At 41.7% G+C, this 14,928-nt stretch overlaps 2 protein-coding genes and 1 long non-coding RNA gene across 4 annotated transcripts in view; 1 reads left to right on the top strand and 2 right to left on the bottom strand.

The window, feature by feature from the left end:
* XCR1 (X-C motif chemokine receptor 1) overlaps positions 1-14,928 on the bottom strand; it is a 325,532-nt gene that overhangs the window by 48,633 nt on the left and 261,971 nt on the right. The window lies entirely within an intron of this gene.
* FYCO1 (FYVE and coiled-coil domain autophagy adaptor 1) overlaps positions 1-14,928 on the bottom strand; it is a 268,566-nt gene that overhangs the window by 129,276 nt on the left and 124,362 nt on the right. The window lies entirely within an intron of this gene.
* On the top strand, positions 1,025-10,114 carry LOC145520167 (uncharacterized). The gene is made up of 3 exons (XR_014064277.1): positions 1,025-1,075; positions 8,101-8,460; positions 9,483-10,114. It is a non-coding gene; the product is annotated as an uncharacterized LOC145520167 (long non-coding RNA).

Raw genomic sequence — 14,928 nt, 5'->3', positions numbered from 1 at the left:
ATCGACTAAAACCAACAAACAGCAACAAATACAATACAGTTCTCAAAAGTGACATATGTGGGCCATTTTTAATGATGTGGGGTAATTTTTAAGGTGAAATATTCAGTGAGATAAAGGACATAAAATTGTATATATTACATGATTTTGATGATGTAAAACATAACTATTCATATTAATTAGTGTTATCAGTGAGAGAAGAGATTATAAGCAATGCTGTTTTCTTCTTTATACCTGTGACGAGTTTGTTTTTAATCTTTGGTATGTTGGTAGAAAGGGTTTCTACTCTGGCAACTGTCCTTCCGCATCTACTTCTTTAAAATTGGGGATTTAAGTAATACTTTTCAGAATCTGTCCACTCAGCTTCCAGTCCACATCCTCCTGCTCCCCACCCATTTCCCATTCACACTGTTTCTGGGGGAAGGGATTCTACGGTGTCAAGAATTTTCTAGTTCTGCTTTTGACAGCACTTCACAAAGTAGTACATCTTGTGACATTTGCTCCTTTATTGGTTTGATATCTGCTGGTGTACTTCTGACTGTTTTGTTTTGTTTTTTAAAAAAAGAAAACACACAAACACATAATTTTGGTGGTTATTACATTTGTGGGGGAGGGAGAATTTCAGACCTGTTTCTACTCCCACATCCTCCCTGGCCTCCTCATGTAATTAATACACAGGCAAGCCACAGCAACTCGCACTGATTTCACCTTTTCAGTGAAAAGAGATCCCTGTTTTTTAGCTTTATGTTGTTTGGTTCTGTTTGTTTTTAATAGCTGTTTACACAAGTGTATTGGCTTGAATGGGGTCCTGATTTGACCTTCAGTCAAATACTACTTAAAGTACTAGAAGGTCAATGAGGAGGATATTAATTAGTTTTCTCTCTACTCTGATATGACCTGTTGGGTTGGCCTACAGTATTCCTCTGCCTCAGACTTGCTCTTGCTTTGGGTCCAAAAGATGACACAGTCTATTTCCAGTTCTGGGCAGGAAGTGATGAAATGGAATAATGAGGACATCCATCTGGTTGCCTGGAGACCTGGGATCCGATCTCCCCTATTGACAATTGTGCAACCTGAGGTAAGTGAAATCCTCAGTTTCCTCATCTGGGGCAGGAGAGGATGTAAAGGGGAGGAATTTGAAGGCCTTAGTTTGTTTAGTATGGTTTCATTGATAATGGAAATAGCAAACACCATTCATGAGAACCATTTATGTTTATGAGCCGGAAATAATTTCTAATTTGGGGGTCACTGCCACCAATGGAGAAGGCAATGGCACCCCACTCCAGTACTCTTGCCTGGAAAATCCCATGGATGGAGGAGCCTGGTAGGCTACAGTCCATGGGATCGCTAAGAGTCGGACATGACTGAGTGACTTCACTTTTACTTTTCCCTTTCATGCACTGGAGAAGGAAATGGCAACCCACTCCAGTATTCTTGCCTGGAGAATCCCAGGGACAGCAGAGCCTGGTGGGCTGCCGTCTATGGGGTCGCACAGAGTCGGACGCGACTGAAGTGACTTAGCAGCAGCCACCAAGGGAATAGTTTTGCCTGGAATATGGATAGGGAGCTCAAATCAGAAGCATGGAAGGAGTCCCAGATTACTGGATACGATATGATTTTTCTATAAATATGCTGTTAAACAAATCAATAGGACTTGTTCTGATTACCTATAGCTGTGTACAAACCACCCCCAACAGTGGCTTAAAGCAAAACCAAGCTGCAGGTGATGGGGCTCAGCAAGGCAGTTTTTGTTCTGTCAGGGGGGCTGCAGAAAGGCAATGGCTGGGGCAATGGTTATTGTGAAGGGTTCTTCACTCATATGACTACAGTCTGGGCTGAGAAGACTTGAACACATGGAGCTAAATCTATTCATGTATCCATGTACGATCTATTCATCTCTCTAGTCTCTCTAAGAGGGCTCCCCAAACTGGCTTCAAAGTAGCCAGACTCCTTACAGCTGGAACCCTGGAGTGAGTGTCTTAAAGAGACACTGGCAGAAGCTGCACAACCTTTTCTAATCTGACTTTAGAAGTCACACAGCATCACTCCTCCCATGTTCTATTCATTAAGGCAGCCACAGGGCCTGTCCAAGTTCAAGAAGAGAGGACACAGACTCTACCCCTTAACGTGAGGTGTGTCAAAGAATTCATAAGCATGTTTCAAAATCATCACAAGATGCAAGGAAGAATTAATATCAGTATTACATATTTACAAAATGAAACCAAGCTCTGATAGTAACATGACTGCCTGTCTCACAAATTGTGCAGAGGTGTCCTGACCGGAGTCCCCTGGCCTAAGCAGAAACCTCACATCTATACTGGAGGGGGCAGCCAGGAGCCAGGAGACTGGTTCAGGTTCCAGCTCTGTTCTGTTGAGCTGTGCAACCCCTGGACATATCCCTTTAGCTTACCGGCCTTGTTTCCCCTGCACAATGGCGACACTGGCCCTGCCACACTATGTTGAAGAGTTGTGTTGAGGCTTTAATGAGAATATGCTTTGAAACAGCAAAGTGTTCCACAGAGCCAGAGATAAATTCCCCACTCCTGTTTCTTGGCTCTTGTGAACACTGATGAAGCCACAGGCCTTGAGAAGTCCCAATCACATCAAAGTCTAGACCTCTGGGAATCTTCTGTCTGCTGTGTGTGAGAACTGTTGTTTCTTGTCTGTAGCCCCAATTCTACTTGTATCAACAAATGTGGTCTGTTTACTGGGTTCTTCTTGGTGGGATGGAGAACGTGGCGTTTATGCCACACACTTCACCAAAGATAGATGTGACCGATTGTAATCATCTCTGTATAATCTTTATGTGATCATTTCTCCAGTGCAGAGGGAAGATCTTCCCTATACCTGACAGCATAAGGCTGGATTCAAGGGGTGAAGTGGACAGTGCTTTGGGACCCACTGAATTTGTGCTGGGCTTAAGGTCTAGTGGCAGAAAGGCTAATATGAAATGAACAGAGGAGAAATTCTTTACTAACTCTTTAAATTTAGACTTGCAACAAAGAATTGCTATTATTTTAAGGGGCCAAGTTTGCTTCTTCTAAAAACATTAAAAATACTTGGTCAGTTCAATTCCCTCCTCATTTACTGACTACTACTCTGGACAGAATAGCTGCAAAATGGCAAATAGTTCAGTCTCTCCACGCTCCCTCTTTAGTAGAGAGGATACAGAAAGCCGGTTGCATGCATGACCTGTGATTTAACAAGGGAAGAATAACATATGACTGACTTATTAAACTGTCTGAAAGTGGAGGGGCGTGGTTATACAAGATTTAATTTTAACCTGACCTTCGTCATCCATTGTCCTGTGTTAACATGCACTGTCACGCATACCTACACTGGTGAATTTTACATTGGTTCCATGTTGATGGAAACTCATTTGGCGTACATATGAAAACCCTAAAATGTGTAAATATTATAACCCAGAAATTCCAGTTATCCTAAGGAAAAATCATGGATGGTCACTGCAGTGATGCTTAGAAGAGAAACTCTGACTCTTAAACACTCAGCTCTATAGGACTGTGAATAAAGCAAGAACAGTTAACGTCTGTATAGTGCTTATACGAGCCAGACACTGTTTTAAGTACTATACATATTTTCACCATTCACGGAACCCAGTGAGGAATAACCCCATTTTATAGATAAGGAAACTGAGGCTCAGAGAAGATTTTCTTAAGGTCACCAAGCCAGGATTTCAACACAGGTGGTCCAACTGCACAGCCCACAGTTTTAATCATTGTTCTCTACTGCCTCAAATAAATCACAGTCCATAAGCATCAAAATGATATTCTACATAGCCTCACACCATACACAAAAATAAACTCCAAGTGGCTTAAAGACAAATCTAAGACATGATACCATAAAAGTCTTAGATGAGAACTCAGGCAAAACATTCTCTGACATAAATTGTACCACTGTTTTCTTAGGTCCGGAGAAGGCAATGGCACCCCACTCCAGTACTCTTGCCTGGAGAATCCCAGGGACGGCGGAGCCTGGTGGGCTGCCGTCTATGGGGTCGCACAGAGTTGGACACGACTGAAGCGACTTAGCAGCAGCAGTTTCTTAGGTTGGTCCCCTAAGGCAACAGAAATAAAAGCAAAAATAAACAAATGGAACCTAGTCAAACGTAACAAGCTTTTGTACAGCAAAGAAAACTATAAAAAAAAAAAAAAGAAAAGACAACCTATGGAATGAGAGAAAATATTTGCAATTGATGTGACTGACAAAGTCTTAATTTTCAAAATATACAGGTAGCTCATACAACTCAATAACACAGAATCAAACAATCCAGTCAAAAAATAGGCAAAAGACCTAAGTAGGCATTTCTGGAAGGAAAACATGCAGATGGAAAATCAGCACATGAAAAGATGCTCCACATCACCAATTGTTAGAGAAATGCAAATCACCTCAAACTGGTTAGAACAGCGATCATCAAGAAGTCTACAGGGACTTCTATGGTGGTCCAGTAGTTAAGACTGTGTTCCCAATGCAGGTGACAAGGGTTTGATTACCAGTCAGTGAGCTAGATCCCACATGCTGCAACTAAGAGTTCGCATGCCACAACTAAAGAACCCACAAGCCACAACAAAGATTGAAGCCACAACTAAGACCCAGTGCAATCAAATAAATAAATAAATATTAAAAAATAAATAAATAGTCTACAAATAACAAATGCTGAAGAGGGTGTGCAGAAAAGGAATCCTTCTACATTGCTGGTGGGAGTGTAAATTGATGCAGCCACTATGGAAAAGAGTGTAGAGGTTCCTCAAAAAACTAAAAATAAGAGTTGCCATATGATCCTGCAATCCCACTTCTGAACATATAGGCAGACAAAACTATAACTCGAAAAGATATATGCACCCCAGTGTGCACTGCAGCACTATTTACAATAGCCAAGACATGGAAACAACCTAAACATCCATTGACAGGTAAGTGGATAAAGAAGATGTGATATGTATGTATAACAGAATACTATTCAGCCATAAAAAATGAAATAATGCCATTTGTGGCAACATGGATGAACCTAGAGATTAGCATACTAAATCAAACAAGTCAGAAAGAGAAAGACAAGTACCATATGATATCACTTATATGTGGGATCTAAAATATGATACAAATGAACATAAATATGAAACAGAAACAGACTCACAGACATAGAGTACAGACCGGTGGTTACCAAAGAAGGGACATGGGGGTGGGGGAGGGAAAGACTGGGAGTTTAGGATTAGCAGATGCAAACTATTACATACAGGGTAAATAAACAACAAGGTCCTATTGTACTGCACAGGGAACTATATTTGATATACTGTGATAAACCATAATGGGGAAGAATATGGGAAAGAATGTATACATATATATATATATATATATATAACTGAATTATTTTGCTATACAATAGAAATTAAAACATTATAAATCAAATATACCTCAATAAAATAAAATTTAAAAAAATGATGTTCTAGAAGAACACAGGAAACTGTAGATAAGATCAAAAAGACAAAGTGACTTACAAAGCAATACAGTCAGTTTGGTTCTTACTTTTTTTTTTTTTTTTTATAAATTTATTTATTTTACTTGGGGGCTAATTACTTTACAATATTGTAATAGTTTTTGCCATACATTGACAAGAATCAGCCATGGGTTTACATGTGTTCCCCTTCCCGAACCCCCCACCCACCTCCCTCCCCCTCCCATCCCTCTGGATCATCCCACTGCCCCGGCCCCGAGCCCTTGTCACATGCATCGAACATGGAATGGTGCTCTGTTTCACATATGACAATACACATGGTTCTTACTTTTTTTAGGTATATACAAAATGGACAAGAGAAAGTATAGAAAAATGTCCATCAAGATGGAGGGATTGTGTTTTAATTTTCTTCTTTCATAGATTTTTCTATAATAACTATTTCTTGCTTTTGAAGCAAAAAAAAGTGAAGGATCACAGTCATTTAGTTATTCAGTTGAAATGGTGGGAGGCGGGGAGGAGCATGGGCAGTTGGGGATCGGGGAGAGCAGGAAGGCTGCATGAAAGAGGGGGTATGTGGGCCTTGGAATGGCACAAAATTCACCAGGAAAACAACTGAGGACATGATGGTGGTTCTCTGCTCTGCACACCCTCTTTTGCCTCGAGTCATGGAGTCACATCCTCCTGGACTCTTTCTTGGAGTCTCTGTTCTGCCATGCCTGCATCCTTTCTCTTGGGGAGGGGTCTGGAACGCAGCAGTGGTTTCCATGGTGCTGTTCCAGAGAGAATGAGTCCTTCTGCTCAGGCCACACTGCCTCCGTGACACCCCTGACTTGAGGTGGCGGATGGGGTGCTGTGGGCAATGCCTGTGGTTTGCAGAAGCAACTCTCGAAACTTCTGCAATCTTCCATTGCTGGAAATGACTGTGCTTCACGCAGAGGTGGGATGGCTTAGGTGTCAAAAGGGGGCCCCGCCAAGAGTACTCTGAGACCACAGAAAGAGACCCCCCCAAAGGCAGATGGAGTGGCCCTTTCAGGGCTGGCCCTGTGATGAGAGTCGGTTGCACACTTCCCCTGTGTGCTGAGTCCCTATAATGCATCTCAGGGCCTCTGGACCCCATAGAGAACTTCAGAAATCATTCACAGAGATGAGAACAAACTGTATCTGGCAGGTTCACTGAAAAAAAATCACCTCTAACTGAATGAAAGGCATCCAATCACTCCAGCAGGAAAGCAATCTCTCAGATCTGGAAAAAATTCCCTTTGTGTCATCCATTGGTCACCAACAGCTCCCTAATCATTTCCTTTTGGAAACTGACTGTGGAATCTCCCGCAGAATTTAGGGAAGAAGACCCAAGCCTCGCCCAGTTCTTAGTGCCTTGCCACCACCTATGTAAGGGAAAATTTTAAAACTCAGCTTTCCTGGTAGCCAAAAAAGCAAAGGAACTTCCCCCCTCGCTTTGATACACGAGAAACCTAATGTTTGTGAATCCTTCCTCTGTCCCTTAAGCTAGAACTTAAATGTTTGTAAGAGCTAAGTAAAGCCTTTTGCAGCTTTAAAACCCAGGGATGTTTTTAAAGTGCTCAATGGTTTTGAGATCTCTTTGAAAGATAAACATCAAGGAAAACAGCACCCCCATCTCCTGGTCACCATGGAGTTCAGTCTGGGCCCCTGCTCTAAGCTGTACCTGTCAGCCTGCCACAGTGAAGTGAAAGTCACTCAGTCGTGTCCGACTCTTTGCAACCAGAATACTGGAGTGGGTAGTCTTTCCCTTCTCCAGGGGGTCTTCCCAACCCAGGGATCAAACCCAGGTCTCCCGCATTGCAGGCAGATTCTTTACCAGCTGAGCCACAAGCAAAGCCCAAGAATACTGGAGTGGGTAGCCTATCTCTTCTCCAGGGGATCTTCCGGACCAGGGAATCAAACCGGGGTCTCCTACATTGCAGGCGGATTCTTTACCAACTGAGCTATTAGGGAACCCCGCTTGTCACAGAGACAAAGGCAGTTCAGATGGAGGGAATTAGCTAGCACAGCTGCCCCTGCCTCCCAGTTAGCAGGTGAACTTGGGTGAAATATGAAAGAATGCATAGCAGATGGTGCTGCCAGGTCCTCCAGTTGTAACACAAGCCACCAGCAGTCTTAGACACAAGTTCATAATGGGTTGTAATCACTAGGTAGTACAAGAATGGGAAGCTTTCCTTCGGCCTTTGTAATCTCATCGGCGGGTGCCTGTGACACATACTGTGATCTGGTTTAACACTTATTCAATAATAAGCCTGTTTTCTTTCCTTTCCATATACGCGGAGAGGATTCTCTGGGTTGGTAAGATGTCTAATTTTCCCCAGTATCTGTGAGCACCAGATTTGCAGCTGGTTCAAAGGCTGTCCATGACCAGGTGTTAGTTATCCTGGCTTGTGGGCAACCCTCCAGTGCACTCTGTTTCATGCTTCAGGGTACCTTCACTGAGGGATGAACACAGCTTTCTTTCTCTGTTAGCTGTCTCTTAGGGCAGCCCTAAGTGCCACCTTCCTGGTGCCACGGGAATAGGACAGTGGCCCTTGCCCCAGTGCTCGCTCCCCCAAAGGCTGGCAGCAGCTCTGGGTTGAGTTTAGTAACCAGGCTCTTCTCCTGTCTTACAGGCCCACCACACGGTGCTTCCAGGCCTTTCTGGCCAGGGCTGTCCAAGGCCGAGATGCTGCCAGATTTATCACCAGTGCTAGGGCATCTGTGCCAATGGGGCCCTGACACACATCAGTGAGGCACCAGCCTGCCCACCCATTTGGAGAGCTGGGGCAGCGGGTGGCAAGGAGGTGTGCTTTATGTTACCCTCCACTTTGGCAGGAAGATCCTGTGCCTGGTTGGGTAAGGAGACCACACCAGCAGTCAGCTGTCGACTTTGCTGGCCCTTCAAAGGCAGAGGTGACTCGCTCTCCCAGACGTTCTTTACATAAAGATCTCTGAGCCTAAACCTGGCTCTTTCCAGGATGTTGGCTGGCGCGGTGAGTAAACAAGAATGGAGGGCAGGTGATACAGAGGCATCTAGAAGATTCTGTGCCCCTCTTCTTCTCTCGCTGTTTTTCTCCTTCTCTCTTCCTCTGTGGGCGTAATCCAGAGAGAAACCAGGGCTGCTTGGTTTTCCTTTGAACCATTTTGACACAGCTTCTTGCTGCCCACGGAGGTACACTTGTGTTAACATCCTTAAGAAATCTTAGCCCCCTCTTTTCACCCTGTTCAGGGCCGTAAGCCTCTAGGATAACTCATTACATGGTCTGACCCCAAATCATTCACATGTGGCCTTGGAGGGGGCCACGGGGAGAGGTCTGTGTTTCGGTCACATGTAAGGATGAGGATGCATTCTTGAGGACAGATTCAGAAAAAAAAAATTTGTCATCCCCCTCAGTCTGTGTTTGACCTCAGCTCCTTCTCACTTTCTCACGAAGACAGAACGTATCAATTTCTTCACTTCTCTAAGAAAAGAAAAAGGACTTCCTCTCAAAATTCTTGGTTGAGAATCTTGAATTCTTGGTGATTGGTTTGAGGATCCTTTTGGAGTGAGAAGAATTACGGTGAAGAAACACAGTTTCAAAGGGCACATCTTATTATACACAATAGATATGTCCCGGAATAACAATTTTTGTGGAGACAATTCCTTTTCAAATGCAGGAGGTGGGCTTTACTATTAAGTCTTGTAATACGTCTGTTTGAGAAGAAAGCATCCAAGGGTAATGGAATTACTGATCCAATAATTTGCCCATTTTGAAAGCTGAGCTGTATACATACTAGGTGTTCTTCTTAATGTGTTCTGCTGCAGCATCCTGAACTATCTGTCTTTACTCTGAGATAATAAAAGTAATACATGTTCAAGGTATTGTTTTTTATACAGAAGACTTTTGTTTGAGTGTATTCAAATGTATCAGCCTTTTCCTTTATGATTTGCATTTCCTTTATGCACTTTCTTTCCTGTGGCAGCCTGCATAAATGGCCGCACTATTTCTGATCCAATTGTTCTCCCTCTGTGCAGGGTGTCTCTGCAGCCCCTCCTGTTCGGAGGCGCACTCTGTCTCCAACCTTCGTCAGTCTCACTACTTGCTCCAGCCAAGGGAACGCAGTGGAAGTGATGCTGTGGCAGTTGTGAGCGCAGAGGGCTGCTCTCTCTTGCCATTCTGCCAGCTGCCATGGAAATGACCCCCAGCTGGCCTCCTGGATGATGAGATCATATGGCCCCGACACCCGGTGGCCACAGCCAATGGCCAGTTTCCAGTTAACCTGGCAGCTGGCCGTAGTTCATGAGTGAGCCCAGCAAAGACCATAAGCACTGTCCAGATAAAGCCGGCCTAAACGGCCAACCCACAGAATCATCAACAACAAAAGATGGGTGTTTCAAGCCATTAAGTCTGGGACTGGTTGGTTAGGCAGAAATCTTTAAGTAAAACATGTATTGCTGAAGAGAGTCTTTTTGGTCTTGAGACCCTAAAGAGAATTCTATATTCTTTTCTCAAAGTTTCTCCATTTTGCTTTTCATACTAATGTACCATAATCAATCTGGAATTATTTTTCCGTATGAGGTAAAGACCTAATGTATATCTGCTCATTGATTCCTATATTTTTGAATGCTTGAAATACTTCATAATAAATATTAAAGTCATTTAAAAACACATAGCGACTATTGAAAATTTAGAGAAATACAACAAAAATAAACTCAAAACTTAACCAATAGTAACATAACTTAGCAATAACCATTTATAATGTTATGAGGTATTTTCTTCTGCTCTTTTTTCAGAGGGATAGGTGAAATAGATATCAAACTGTTTACCATTCTTTTTTCACTTCGCACTGCATCACATTTCCCTACATCATTTCAGTTCTCCAAAATAATTTTTAAGATCACATACAGTTCGTCGTATGGGTACACCGTAATTTATTAACCAGGCACTTACTGTTAGGCACTTAGGCTGTCTCCCACTTTTCAGTATGAATGTTAGTACAGTGTTGAATATTCCTGTACAAATATCTCTGATTAGTCCTTTAGGATCATATTAGAAATGATGTTCCTGGGTGAAAAGGTAAGAAGCATTTTAAGAGCTAATGTACAGTTAGTGAAAGATGCTCTCCAGAGAGGCTATGTCAGTGTTCACCCGCCTCCACCACCCGTCAGTGAGCAGGTCCATCCAACCACATGCTCCATCCTCACGCTTTTGCTAAGATGAATAATCCAACCTCAGCTGATTCATTTAGTCAGAACAAGATCACACTCTGATGAGAACACAAAAATGGAAGAAGTGCATAGCAAGAAGGAAAACTCTGTGATAATGAGAATGTATAGTTTCAGTTCCTCCTCTTAAACTTATTTGACAAAGACACTGTCCCAGTTCACTGTCGCCATCCCTGCCCTACTACACACAGCAGGAACGAAGAGTCACAAACAGATGTTTGGGACACAGCAAGGATTCCAACTGAGCTGATACTCAGAGCAAAAGAACACACTGGGGCATCAACCTCTCTGCTCAGGAGGGTGCACCAGAGGGTGCAGATGATCAGTCCTATCAGTGTCTGTTATTAGCCAGAGGCTGGGAACCCAAAAATGACCAGCCTACAGAGAAAATTTCTAGTCATGAAGATAAGAGCTCTTATAGGACTTTCGCATCCATACATGACCATTGGAAAAACCATAGCCTTGACTAGATGGACCTTTGTTTGCAAAGTAATGCCTCAAATTAGCAGCACGTTAAAAGGATTGGAAGTCATGTATGGATGTGAGAGTTGGACTATAAAGAAAGCTGAGCACCGAAGAATTGATGCTTTTGAACTGTGGTGTTGGAGAAGACTCTTGAGAGTCCCTTGGACTGCAGGGAGATCCAACCAGTCCATCCTAAAGGAGATCAGTCCTGGGTGTTCATTGGAAGGACTGATGTTGAAGCTGAAACTCCAATATTTTGGCCACCTGATGCGAAGAGTTGACTTATTTGAAAAGACCCTGATGTTAGGAAAGATTGAAGGCAGGAGGAGAAGGGGGTGACAGGATGAGATGGTTAGATGGCATCACCAACTCAATGGACATGAGTTTGGGTAAACTCCGGGAGTTGGTGATGGAGAAGGAAGCCTGGCGTGCTGCGGTTCATGGAGTCGCAAAGAGTCAGACACGACTGAGTGACTGAACTGAACTGAAAAGGATTATACACCATGACCAAGTGCGATTTATTCCTGGAATGCAATTATGGTTCAACATATGAAGCTGAATCAATATAATATGCCACATTAACAGAATGAAGGAAAAAACCCACATGATCATCTCAATTAATGGAGAAAAAGCTTTTGACAAAATTCAACACTCTTTAACATCTTTTCATGATTAAAAACACTTGACGAGCTAGGAATAGAAGGCATGTGTCTCAACAAAATAAAGGCCACATATGAAAAACCCACAACTAACATCATACTCAATGGTGAAAAAAATAATGCTTTTCCTCTAAGATTAGAAATAAGAAAAAGATGTCCACTTCTGCATTTCTACTTAACAGTAGAATTGGCAGTTTTAGACAGCTAAGAAAAAAAAGTGCATCCAAATTGGATAGTAAGAAATAAAATTATCTCTGTTCACAGATGACATTTAAAAAAAAAATTTTACTTCTTACTTTCCAATTTGGGTGCACTTTTTTTTTTAATTGGAAAGTAAGAAGTAAAATTATCTCTGTTCACAGAGATAATGGGCTGTTCCCTGGTAGCTCAGCTGGTAAAGAATCTGCCTGCAGTGCAGGAAACCCCAGTTTGATTCCTGGGTTGGAAAGATCCACTGAAGAAGGGACAGGCTACCCACTCTAGTATTCTTGGGCTTCCCTGGTGGCTCAACTGGTAAAGAATCCACCTGCAATGCTGGAGACCTGGGTTTGATCCCTGGGTTTGATCCCTGGGTTGGGAAGATCTCCCAGAGAAAGGAACAGCAACCCACTCGAGTATTCTGGCCTGAAGAATTCCATGGATGTATAGTCCATGGGGTTGCAAAAAGCTGGACACAACTGAGTGGCTTTCACTTGAACAGATGACATGATCTTATATATAGAAAATTCTCTTTCTCTCTCTCACACACACATAAACTGTTAGAACTAGTAAATGAATTTAGCAGAATTGCAGAATATAAAATCAACACCCCAAAATTAGTTGCACATCTATACATTAACAATTGAACAACCTGAAAAGGAAATTAAGAACACAGCTACGTGTATGACAGCATCAAAAAGAGTAAAACACTTCCATGGAGATAAAAGGCTTGTGAACTGAAAACTATTGTTGCTAAAAGAAATTAAAGAAGACACCAATAAATGGAAGAATATCCTGTGTTCATGTATTGAAAATTAATATTGTTAAGATGTCAATACTATACAAAGTGACCTACAAATTCAAAATCCCAATGACATTTTTTTCAGAAATAGAAAAATCCACAATAAAATATATATGGAATCTCAAGGAAACTTGAATAACCAAAATAATTTTGAAGAAGAACTAAGAAGTCTCACACTTCCTGATTTCATAACTTACTACATACAAAACTACAATAATCAAAACAGTATGGTAATAGAATAAACAGAAACACACATATCAACTGAATAGAACAGAGAACGTAGAATTAAACTCTCACAAATGGTTTTTAACAAGAGAGCCAAGACCCTTTGTTATGAATTGAACTGTGTCCTAACAAATGCACATGTTGAAGTTCCAACCCTAGTTGGAACCCTAGTACCTCGTAAGGTAACCATATTTGGAGAGAAGGTCTTTAAAGAGGTGATTAAGTTAAAATGAGGCCTTTAGAGTGGAACCTTAATTCAATATGATTGATACTTATAAGGAGGAAGATATATGGTGGGGGTAGGGGCAGGGGCAGGGGAAGGGGGCACAGAAGAATGATCTTGTGAAGAGATAGTAAGAGGGCAGCCATCTGCAAGCCAAGAAGAGAGACTTCAGAGGAAACTTATTTCTTGGACTTCCAGCCTCCAGAACTGTGAGGAAATAAATTTCTGTTGCTTAAGTCACCCAGTCTGTGGTATTTTGTTATGACAGCCTAGAAAATTAAAACAACATTCAGTGGAGGATAGGACAGTCTTCTCAGTAAATTGTTTTTGGAAAATTAGATATCCACCTGCAGAAGAATTAAATTGGACCTTTACTTTTTACACTACATTAAAAAATTAACTCAAAATGGATCACGGACTCTAGAGGAAACATGGGGAAATCATAACAACGGATTCGGCAACGATTTCCTAAATATGACAAACTGCATTTTATCAGAATTTAAAACTTTTGTTCCTCAAAGGATATCATCAACGAAGTAAAAAAGCAACCCACAGAATGGGAGAAAATATTTGCAACTCACATATCTGATAAGGGATTAATAGCCACAATATACCGAGAATTTGTAAAATTCAATGATGAAAACAACCCAATCATGATTTTAAAAGGGGCAAAGGATCTGAACAGACATTTCTGCAAAGAAGATATACAAATGGCCAATAAGCACATGAAAAGATGCTCACTGTCATTAATCATTAGGAAATTACAAATCAAACCTACATTGAGATGCCACCTTGCACCCTTTAGTACAGCTATGATCAAAATACCAGAAACTAACAAGTGTTTTAGAGGATATGAAGGAACTGGAACCCTCGTGCACTGCTAGTGGGAATGTAATTGGTGCAGCTGCTGTGGAAAAAGTAAGGCAGTTGCACAGAAAAATTAAGAATAGAATTTCCAAGTGACCGAACAGTTCTACTTCTGGGTATATATTCAAAAGAACTGAAAGCAGGGACTCAGATTCAGATATTTGAACACCAGTGTTCACAGCAGCATTATTCACAATAAAAGGTAGAAACAACCTAAATGTCTATCAACAGATGGATGGATAAACAAAATGTGGTATATACATACAATGGAATAGCTTTAAAAAGGAATGACATTCTGACATATGCTACAACAAGGATGAATCTTCAAGACATTATGCTAAGTTTAAAAAGACAGAGAGAAAAGGACAAATACTGTATGATTCTACTTATAAAAGGTACCTAGAATACATAGGCAAATTCAAAGACAGAAAGTTACAGTAGTGGTCATCAGAGACTGACAATGGGGACTTTAGGGTTTTTTGGTTTTTGGCTGCATGGCTTGCAGGATCTTGGTTCCCCTTCCAGAGGAACTAAAATCCCTGATCCCCCTGCAGTGGAAGTGTAGAGTCCTAACCATTAGACCACCAGGTAAGTCCTGATAATGGAGACATTTTAATGTTTTATGTCTACTTGGTATGGTGTTTCAGTTGGGAAGATGAAAAAGTTCTGGAGATGGATGGTGATGATGGTAGCACAAAAATGGGATTGTACTTCATGTCACTGACCTGCACACTGAAAAATGGTTAAATGATAAGTTTTACGACAATCTTAAAAACCTGGAAGTTTGTGGCAATATGTTACAAAGCTTTGGAACTT

This window comes from Giraffa tippelskirchi, chromosome 9 (assembly GCF_054371585.1).
Source record: "Giraffa tippelskirchi isolate mGirTip1 chromosome 9, T2T-mGirTip1v1.2.pri, whole genome shotgun sequence".
In the NCBI taxonomy this organism is placed as follows: domain Eukaryota; kingdom Metazoa; phylum Chordata; class Mammalia; order Artiodactyla; family Giraffidae; genus Giraffa; species Giraffa tippelskirchi.
This window is presented reverse-complemented; position numbering and strand designations above follow the sequence as displayed.